The sequence below is a fragment of the Rhipicephalus microplus genome, unplaced genomic scaffold (genome assembly GCF_043290135.1).
Source record: "Rhipicephalus microplus isolate Deutch F79 unplaced genomic scaffold, USDA_Rmic scaffold_328, whole genome shotgun sequence".
NCBI classification, from domain to species: Eukaryota; Metazoa; Arthropoda; class Arachnida; order Ixodida; family Ixodidae; genus Rhipicephalus; species Rhipicephalus microplus.
Window position 1 is genome coordinate 20,438 of NW_027464896.1, and position 9,563 is coordinate 30,000.

Sequence of the window (9,563 nt, forward strand, 5' to 3'; positions counted from 1 at the left end):
GTGCCTCGACGCCCCGGTAGTCGCGGTTTTTCCGTTTCCGCACGGCCCCGGCTGACGCTGCTCGGTCACAGTCGCCTTTTGTGGTGATTGCAGACTTCTTGAGCGCGGGTGTTTTTTTTTTTTGTTGTTGTTGTTGTTTTATTACGCATTCGCTCCAGCAGACGCTGTTTAGACTTTTTGTTTCCTCTTTTATCCTGCGACGAGGTGACGAGGTTTATTCGGTGCCCCGCCGCCCCGGCTGAAGTGATTTTTCCTGTCCCGTGCCGCCCCGGCTGACGCGGTTGGGACTTCGCGTTTGTTCGGCCGCCACGGGTTTTGGCGCACTCGCTCGGTTGCTTGTTGTTGCCACTTGTTGCGAACCCAGGTTTCTTGAGCGAGCGCGGGCGTTTTTTCTTCCTTTCTTTCTTTGTTCTATGTGTTAGCGAATCGGCCTTTAATATCACACGAGGACTCACAACCAACAATTTTCAGTTTGAAGTGTAAAAAATCTGCAGGTGTTGACGTAACTGACTTGCCCCGTACCCTTGAGTACATCCATGAAGTTCTCGTAGTACTACTAAATCGCATTATTCCAAGTGGAGAAATTCCCATAAACTTGCAAACCTCTACACGAAAATCGGTGCGCGTGATAAAGTTGAAAATTATCGTCCGATATCAAATGTGCCTTCTATAACACAAATTCTAGGAAAAAAAAAAAAAAAAAACACTTGTTCGCCGTTTTCTGCGCCGTGACTGGCAGCACTCCGGCGAAGCGAAACGGGGTCGATTCGAGCACGATATCGGCGTCTTTCGACGTGCTCGCCGGCGACCGTCGCACGAGTACGTCGCACGAGCGCGTCTGCCGGGGCGCCGTTTGCGAAGCCGACGCAAAAGTGGGAACCGCCGCTCGGATGATCGCCGCTTTCGGCAGAGTGAGTGTTGGCACTCCGGGGAAGCGAAACAGCGTGAATGCGCCCACGAAATCGGCGTATTTTGAAGTGCCCGCCGGCGACCGTCGCACGAGTACGGTAAACCGCGTCAGCCGGGGCGTAGTTCGGGACGCCGACGAAAAAGTGGGAAGCGCAACTCGGATCTTCGCCGTTTTTGCAGGAGTGAGTGGCGGCCCTCCTGCGAGACCAAGAAGCATCGATTCGTGCACGAATTCGGCGCCTTTCGACGTGATCGCCGGCGACCGTCGCTCGAGTAGGGCAAACCGCGTCTGCCGGGGCGGGCTTCGGGACGCCGATGCGAAAGTGGGAAACGCTGCTCGGATGTTCGCCGTTTTTGGCCGAGTGAGTGCTGGCACTCGGGCGAAGCCAAACGGGGCCGATTACGGCACGATATCGGCGTCTTTCGACGTGCCCGCCGGCGACCGTCGCACGAGTACGGTAAACCGCGTCAGCCCGGGCGGAGTTCGGGACGCCGATGCGAAAGTGGAGAACGCCGCTCGGATCTTCGCCGTTTTTGGAGGAGTGAGTGGCGGCACTCCGGAGAAGCCAAGGAGCGCCAATTAGCGCACGATATCGGCGTCTTTCGACGCGCTCGCCGGCGACCGTCGCACGAGTAGGGCAAACCGCGTCTGCCGGGGCGGGGTTTACGACGCCGACGCAAAAGTGGGAACCGCCGCTCGGATGTTGGCCGTTTTTGGCAGAGTGAGTGCTGGCACTCCGGCGACGCGAAAGAGCGCGAATGCGCCCACGAAAGTGGCGTATTTGGACGTGCGTGACGGCGACCGCTGCAGGAGTACGAAAAACCACGTCAGCCGGGGCGAGCGACACACGGCGGTCTGGGTGCTTATCGCTGCTATTATAGGGGCACCCCGGCAGACGCAGAAAAAAAAAAAAAAATTTTCGACCTTCTTTTTTGCTGGTCGAGCTCGGGTAACCCAGGTCGCAATGGGAGCCGCGCACGAAAGCGGCGTCGCGAGACGCGTTCGCGGTCGCTAGTCGCACGAGCTCGGCAACCGCGTCAGCCGGCGCGGAGTTCGGGATGCCGACGGCTAAGTGGGTACCGCTGCTCGGATGTTCGCCGTTTTTGGCCGAGTGAGTGCTGGCACTCCGGTGAAGCCAAGGAGCGCCAATTCGTGCACGATATCGGCGTCTTTCGACGTGCCCGCCGGCCACCGCCGCACGAGTACGGCAAACCGCGTCTGCCGGGGCGGGGTTCGCGACGCGTACGCAATAGTGGGAACCGTCGCTCGGATGTTCGTCGTCTTTGGCCGAGCGAGTGCTGGCACTCCGGCGAAGCGAAACGGGGCCGATTCGGGCACGATATCGGCGTATTTCGACGTGCTCGCCGGCGACCGTCGCACGAGTACGGCAAAGCGCGTCTGCCGGGGCGAGGTTTGCGACGCCGACGAAAAAGTGGGAAGCGCCGCTCGGATCTTCGCCGTTTTTGCAGGAGTGAGTGGCGGCCCTCCTGCGAGACCAAGAAGCATCGACTCGCGCACGATATCGGTGTCTTTCGACGTGCCCGCCGGCCACCGCCGCACGAGTACGGCAAACCGCGTATGCCGGGGCGGGGTTGGCGACGCCGACGCAAAAGTGGGAACCGCCACTAGGATGTTCGCCGTTTTTGGCAGAGTGAGTGCTGGCACTCCGGCGAAGCGAAAGAGCGCGAATGCGCCCACGAAAGTGGCGTGTTTGGACGTGCTTGACGACGACCACCGCAGGAAAACGAAAAACCACGTCAGCCGGGGCGAGCGACACACGGCGGTCTGGGTGCTTATCGCTGCTATTATAGGGGCACCCCGGCAGACGCAGAAAAAAAAAAAAAAATTTTCGACCTTCTTTTTTGCTGGTCGAGCTCGGGTAACCCAGGTCGCAATGGGAGCCGCGCACGAAAGCGGCGTCGCGAGACGCGTTCGCGGTCGCTAGTCGCACGAGCTCGGCAACCGCGTCAGCCGGCGCGGAGTTCGGGATGCCGACGGCTAAGTGGGTACCGCTGCTCGGATGTTCGCCGTTTTTGGCCGAGTGAGTGCTGGCACTCCGGTGAAGCCAAGGAGCGCCAATTCGTGCACGATATCGGCGTCTTTCGACGTGCCCGCCGGCCACCGCCGCACGAGTACGGCAAACCGCGTCTGCCGGGGCGGGGTTTGCGACGCGTACGCAATAGTGAGAACCGTCGCTCGGATGTTCGTCGTCTTTCGCCGAGCCAGTGCTGGCAATCCGGCGAAGCCGAACGGAGCCGATTCGGGCACGATATCGGCGTCTTTCCACGTGCTCGCCGGCGACCGTCGCACGAGTACGGTAAACCGCGTCAGCCGGGGCGGAGTTCGGGACGCCGATGCGAAAGTGGGAAGCGCCGCTCGGATCTTCGCCGTTTTTGGAGGAGTCAGTGGCGGCACTCCGGTGAAGCCAAGGTGCGCCAATTCGCGCACGATATCGGCGTCTTTCGACGTGCCCGCCGGCCACCGTCGCACGAGTACGGCAAACCTCGTCTGCCGGGGCGGGGTTTGCGACGCCGACGCAAAAGTGGGAACCGCCGCTCGGATGTTCGCCGTTTTTGGCAGAGTGAGTGCTGGCACTCCGGCGAAGCGAAAGAGCGCGAATGCGCCCACGAAAGTGGCGTGTTTGGACGTGCTTGACGACGACCACCGCAGGAAAACGAAAAACCACGTCAGCCGGGGCGAGCGACCCATGGCGGTCTGGGTGCTTATCGCTGCTATTATAGGGGCACCCCGGCAGACGCAAAAAAAAAAAAAAATTTTTTTTCGACATTCTTTTTTGCTCGTCGACCTCGGGTGACCCAGGTCGCAGTGGGAGCCGCGCACGAAAGCGGCGTCGCGAGACGGCTTCGCGGTCGCTAGTCGCACGAGCTCGGCAACCGCGTCTGCCGGGGCGGAGTTCGGGACGCCGACGGCTAAGTGGGAACCGCCGCTCGGATGTTCGCCGTTTGTGGCCGAGTGAGTGCTGGCACTCCGGCGAAGCCAAACGGGGCCGATTCCGGCACGATATCGGCGTCTTTCTACGTGCTCGCCGGCGACCGTCGCACGAGTACGGCAAAGTGCGTCTGCCGGGGCGGGGTTTGCGACGCGTACGCAATAGTGAGAACCGTCGCTCGGATGTTCGTCGTCTTTCGCCGAGCCAGTGCTGGCACTCCGGCGAAGCCGAACGGAGCCGATTCGGGCACGATATCGGCGTCTTTCCACGTGCTCGCCGGCGACCGTCGCACGAGTACGGTAAACCGCGTCAGCCGGGGCGGAGTTCGGGACGCCGATGCGAAAGTGGGAAGCGCCGCTCGGATCTTCGCCGTTTTTGGAGGAGTCAGTGGCGGCACTCCGGTGAAGCCAAGGTGCGCCAATTCGCGCACGATATCGGCGTCTTTCGACGTGCCCGCCGGCCACCGTCGCACGAGTACGGCAAACCTCGTCTGCCGGGGCGGGGTTTGCGACGCCGACGCAAAAGTGGGAACCGCCGCTCGGATGTTCGCCGTTTTTGGCAGAGTGAGTGCTGGCACTCCGGCGAAGCGAAAGAGCGTGAATGCGCCCACGAAAGTAGCGTATTTGGACGTGCTTGACGGCGACCGCCGCAGGAGTACGAAAAACCACGTCAGCCGGGGCGAGCGACCCACGGCGGTCTGGGTGCTTATCGCTGCTATTATAGGGGCACCCCGGCAGACGCAGAAAGAAAAAAAAAATGGGGACATGGCGTGCGTCACCGTGCGGCTTCGCAGCGTTGCCGAAGTCGCCGAGCCCTTCGACTGAGCCGAACGGCGGACAGGGAACGTTGGTCGGCCGTTCTAACCTGTCGGTGCCACGCCGAGACGTCGTTAAGGAAAACCGCGTCGTGGGCCTCTACGACGCCGTCGAGTCGTTGTACGTTTGGTGTCCAGCGTGTCGGCGGCGAGTAGCGGACACGTCGTTCACGACTTCGGTCTTTCGCAGTCGACGCGAACTTGCGGAGAGTCGTGGTGCCTCACGTTTTCGGCAGAAACCGCGGCGGAATTTTCCCGTGCGTGCGCGCACGACCTCGGTGCTGTGCCGTCAGCGTAGTGTTGCACAAACTCGTGGCCTACCCAAGGTGCGGTACGTTTGCGGCCGTATCCTCGGTGGGAATTTCGTGAGTAGGGTCGCAAATTCTACGACCTCGGCGGGTTTGAGAGCGACGTAGACTTGTGGCACGCTCAACATGCCACACGTTTCGGGGCACACCCGCGGTGAAATTTTCTCGAGTACGCTCGTATTAGGGCCCAAGGAGGTCTGGGTACTTATCGCTGCTATTATGTGGGGGTTCTCGTGAGCGGCGTACGCGAAAGCGACCGGGTGTCTGATATGCGGCGGGCTTCGGCCTCGTCAAGCGTGTCCTCGGGTCTGCTCCAGGGGAATCCACGGCAGTCGTCTGCAGCCTCATCCGCTTGATGCGTTAGGGGCTGGTTGTCGGACGGTGCCGTTTTACCACGATATCGAGGTGTGTTCCGTGTCGTCCTCGGGCGATTCAGATGCGAAAGCGCCGAAGACGCGGGCGTGACCCGTCGTCTGGCGGCTTTGCAGTCTCGGCTCCGTTGCTAGTTCCGGCCGGTCCACCGACAGTGCAGCGGGCTTGGGCAACCCGCACGGCGCGACCGAGTCGATGCAACGAAAAAGAGCGAGCATGAACGTGCTTCTTGCCGCACGGCTCCCACTCGTCTTTCGGGAAGGTTGTGCCGTAGCGAGCTCGAACGCCGTCATCTCGGAGTGCAAAATAAGCGTGTTGGGGCGCCTGAAGGTGGCCTCCGCCGCACACAGACTGCGTCCGGCCCGCCGAGGGCGAGGACGGACGCGCAGTCGAACGATTACCTGGTTGATCCTGCCAGTAATCATATGCTTGTCTCAAAGATTAAGCCATGCATGTCTAAGTACATGCCGAAATAAGGCGAAACCGCGAATGGCTCATTAAATCAGTTATGGTTCCTTAGATCGTTTCTTCCTACTTGGATAACTGTGGCAATTCTAGAGCTAATACATGCAGTGAGCCTGGAGCCCTTTGGGTAACGGGTGCTTTTATTAGACCAAGATCGATCGGGTTTCGGCCCGTATTGTGTGGTGACTCTGGATAACTTTGTGCTGATCGCATGGCCACGAGCCGGCGACGTTTCTTTCAAGTGTCTGCCTTATCAACTTTCGATGGTAGGTTACTTGCTTACCATGGTTGTTACGGGTAACGGAGAATCAGGGTTCGATTCCGGAGAGGGAGCCTGAGAAACGGCTACCACATCCAAGGAAGGCAGCAGGCGCGCAAATTACCCACTCCCGGCACGGGGAGGTAGTGACGAAAAATAACAATACGGGACTCTTTTGAGGCCCCGTAATTGAAATGAGTACACTCTAAATCCTTTAACGAGGATCAATTGGAGGGCAAGTCTGGTGCCAGCAGCCGCGGTAATTCCAGCTCCAATAGCGTATACTAAAGCTGCTGCGGTTAAAAAGCTCGTAGTTGGATCTCAGTTCCAGACGAGTAGTGCATCTACCCGATGCGACGGCTCGGACTGAACATCATGCCGGTTCTTTCTTGGTGCACTTCATTGTGTGCCTCGAGATGGCCGGTGCTTTTACTTTGAAAAAATTAGAGTGCTCAACGCAGGCGAGTCGCCTGAATAAACTTGCATGGAATAATAGAACAAGACCTCGTTTCTGTTCTGTTGGTTTTTGGAATACGAGGTAATGATTAAGAGGGACGGACGGGGGCATTCGTATTGCGGCGCTAGAGGTGAAATTCTTGGACCGTCGCAAGACGAACTACTGCGAAAGCATTTGCCAAGAATGTTTTCATTGATCAAGAACGAAAGTCAGAGGTTCGAAGGCGATCAGATACCGCCCTAGTTCTGACCATAAACGATGCCAACCAGCGATCCGCCTGAGTTACTCAAATGACTCGGCGGGCAGCTTCCGGGAAACCAAAGTATTTGGGTTCCGGGGGAAGTATGGTTGCAAAGCTGAAACTTAAAGGAATTGACGGAAGGGCACCACCAGGAGTGGAGCCTGCGGCTTAATTTGACTCAACACGGGAAAACTTACCCGGCCCGGACACTGGGAGGATTGACAGATTGAGAGCTCTTTCTTGATTCGGTGGATGGTGGTGCATGGCCGTTCTTAGTTGGTGGAGCGATTTGTCTGGTTAATTCCGATAACGAACGAGACTCTAGCCTATTAAATAGGTGCGGGGTTCCCAGCACCTTACAACCTTCTTAGAGGGACAAGCGGCTCCTAGCCGCACGAAACAGAGCAATAACAGGTCTGTGATGCCCTTAGATGTCCGGGGCCGCACGCGCGCTACACTGAAGGAAGCAGCGTGTCTTTATCCCTGTCTGAAAAGACTGGGTAACCCGTGGAACTTCTTTCGTGATTGGGATAGGGGCTTGCAATTGTTCCCCTTGAACGAGGAATTCCCAGTAAGCGCGAGTCATAAGCTCGCGTTGATTACGTCCCTGCCCTTTGTACACACCGCCCGTCGCTACTACCGATTGAATGATTTAGTGAGGTCTTCGGACCGATGTCCGGCGCGGCCTTTCGGTTGCGCCGGTCTGTTGGAAAGATGACCAAACTTGATCATTTAGAGGAAGTAAAAGTCGTAACAAGGTTTCCGTAGGTGAACCTGCGGAAGGATCATTAACGGATTGTGAAGGGTGAGCGCCTCAGCTGCGTCTGCGCCCGACACTTTCTGCCGCTGACCCCGTTTGGACGCGGGGTCGGCTTTTCCCCACGGGGCTGCCTGAATGTGGAGCGGCACCCCGTGACAAATTGTTGCGCCCAGCGGACGCCAACACCGCGACCTTGGACGGTCGGCCAGGTGGCGGACGCGGGTACAAACGGCGCAACGCACTCATAGGTCGGCTTTCGACCCGCCACTGCACCGTGGCTCGAAGCGCTCGAAATGCGCGACCCGACCGCTGCGGGACCGCCTAGTACTGTAAACAGGAGCGGCGGAGCGCGAACGGCGAGTCGTGGTTACGTCGGTAGAAGGCGAGGCTGCGCGTTCCCGAAACGCCAGCCGAGTGCCCTCCCGACCGTTCGAGCGTGCAAGAACGAGACCCGACAATCGCGCGGCGACTGCCAAGTACGAGAGGAACGGCACAAGCGTCGGCGGTCGGTCAAGGAACTGGCGATGTGACGGGTCCGCTGTGCACCAGTGCATACCGTCCCGCCGTCCGCGGCAAGCGCCTCCGCGTCCTCGGGTGACGGAGGCTGCCGGTCGGTTCTTGCAGGCGAGGGATCTCGCTGGCACCGGTTCGCGTTGACGCGCGGCCGGTCATGGCACGGCGATGCGACGGCCGAGGTGCGCAGTACTCGATGGAGGAACCGCACGCTCCGATGACCGTCCCGCCCTCCGCGGCGTATGCGTACCGACCGTAATGGTTGCAGCAGCGCCGGCCGGCTTTTGAATTCGCCACACGAAACACGGTGCGAGATCGCGGTTAGGGGAGCGTCGACGTTGCCAGGCGTTTTGCTTGCTGCCGAGGGAAAGGCGGCACGGCCACGTCGCGCTCGTCGCGATTAGCGGGTCTGCGCGCTTTGGGAAGGTGCCGCAACGACTTGCCGAAAGAGGAAGCACGGAAGAACGAGGGACTTGGACGTCCCGACAATTGAACGCACTTGCGGCCAGGCCCTTGCTGGCTTCGTTCTTCCGCCTCGAGTAGGCTCGTACGCGGCTCCGGCGCCGAAAGTGGTCCTTGGCACCGACTTCGGTGGACGTGGGAAGTGCCGCGCAAGTACGGCGCGCCTGGCTCCACCTGTTGGCTAAAGTAGGCAGCCGGATCGGCATTTTGGTGTGCGGTGGCAAACCGTGGATGCGAAAAAAGCTTGTGCGATTTCGTGGAACAAAAAGCGGGGGTCCCCCTTTTTATGCGGAGGAGACCGACCCGCCCGCCGTGGTGAACCGCGACGCCACGGTAAAAACGGGAGAGGCTTGTCGATGGGACCGTGCATCCCGCGCTCCACGGAGGCCGGGAGGCGGCCGCCCGAGGAAATGTGTAGCCGTCGAGGCCCGCATCTGCGTGCACTCTTATCCAAATGGGTGTACCGCAGGCATTTTCTGGTTAGGCGGGCCAATGAGAGCGAGCACACAACGATACCTACGGGTCCGGCTTGGAGAACCGGCTTCGACGCCTCCCGAGTATTTATAGAGGGGTGGACCACGAAAGCACTCGCAAGTAGCGGAAGCGAAACGCCGTCCGAAACACACCGTTTGCTCGATTTGCGGCAGCCGAAAAAGGCGCGGCAGAGTTTTGGAGTCCAAGCGTGCGCTGAAAAGCGCCCTTCTTGGCCACTGTTTGGCCGAGTGCCAGAAACGTTTGGTTTTGACTGTACGGAATTGAACAAACACTTTTTCACGACTCTAAGCGGTGGATCACTCGGTTCTCGGGTCGATGAAGAACGCAGCCAGCTGCGAGACTTGGTGTGAATTGCAGGACACACTGAGCACTGATTCTTTGAACGCACATTGCGGCCTTGGGTCTTCCCTTGGCTTCGTCTGTCTGAGGGTCGGATCACATATCAAGAGAGCCTTCGGCGCACAAGGGAACGTGAGCCGTCGACTCGTTTTGACCGCGTCGGCAACACGGACAGCACGCTGAACACCTCACAGCGAGCGCCAACAGCGGCCACTCAA

General features: G+C 59.3%; 2 non-coding genes across 2 annotated transcripts; both read left to right on the plus strand.

Moving 5' to 3' along the window:
- Window positions 1-5,752: 5,752 nt before the first annotated feature.
- On the plus strand, window positions 5,753-7,567 carry LOC142793746 (small subunit ribosomal RNA). The gene has a single exon (XR_012891788.1). It is a non-coding gene; the product is annotated as a small subunit ribosomal RNA (ribosomal RNA).
- A 1,719-nt stretch (window positions 7,568-9,286) lies between these two features.
- On the plus strand, window positions 9,287-9,439 carry LOC142793752 (5.8S ribosomal RNA). The gene has a single exon (XR_012891794.1). It is a non-coding gene; the product is annotated as a 5.8S ribosomal RNA (ribosomal RNA).
- The last annotated feature ends 124 nt before the right edge of the window (window positions 9,440-9,563 follow it).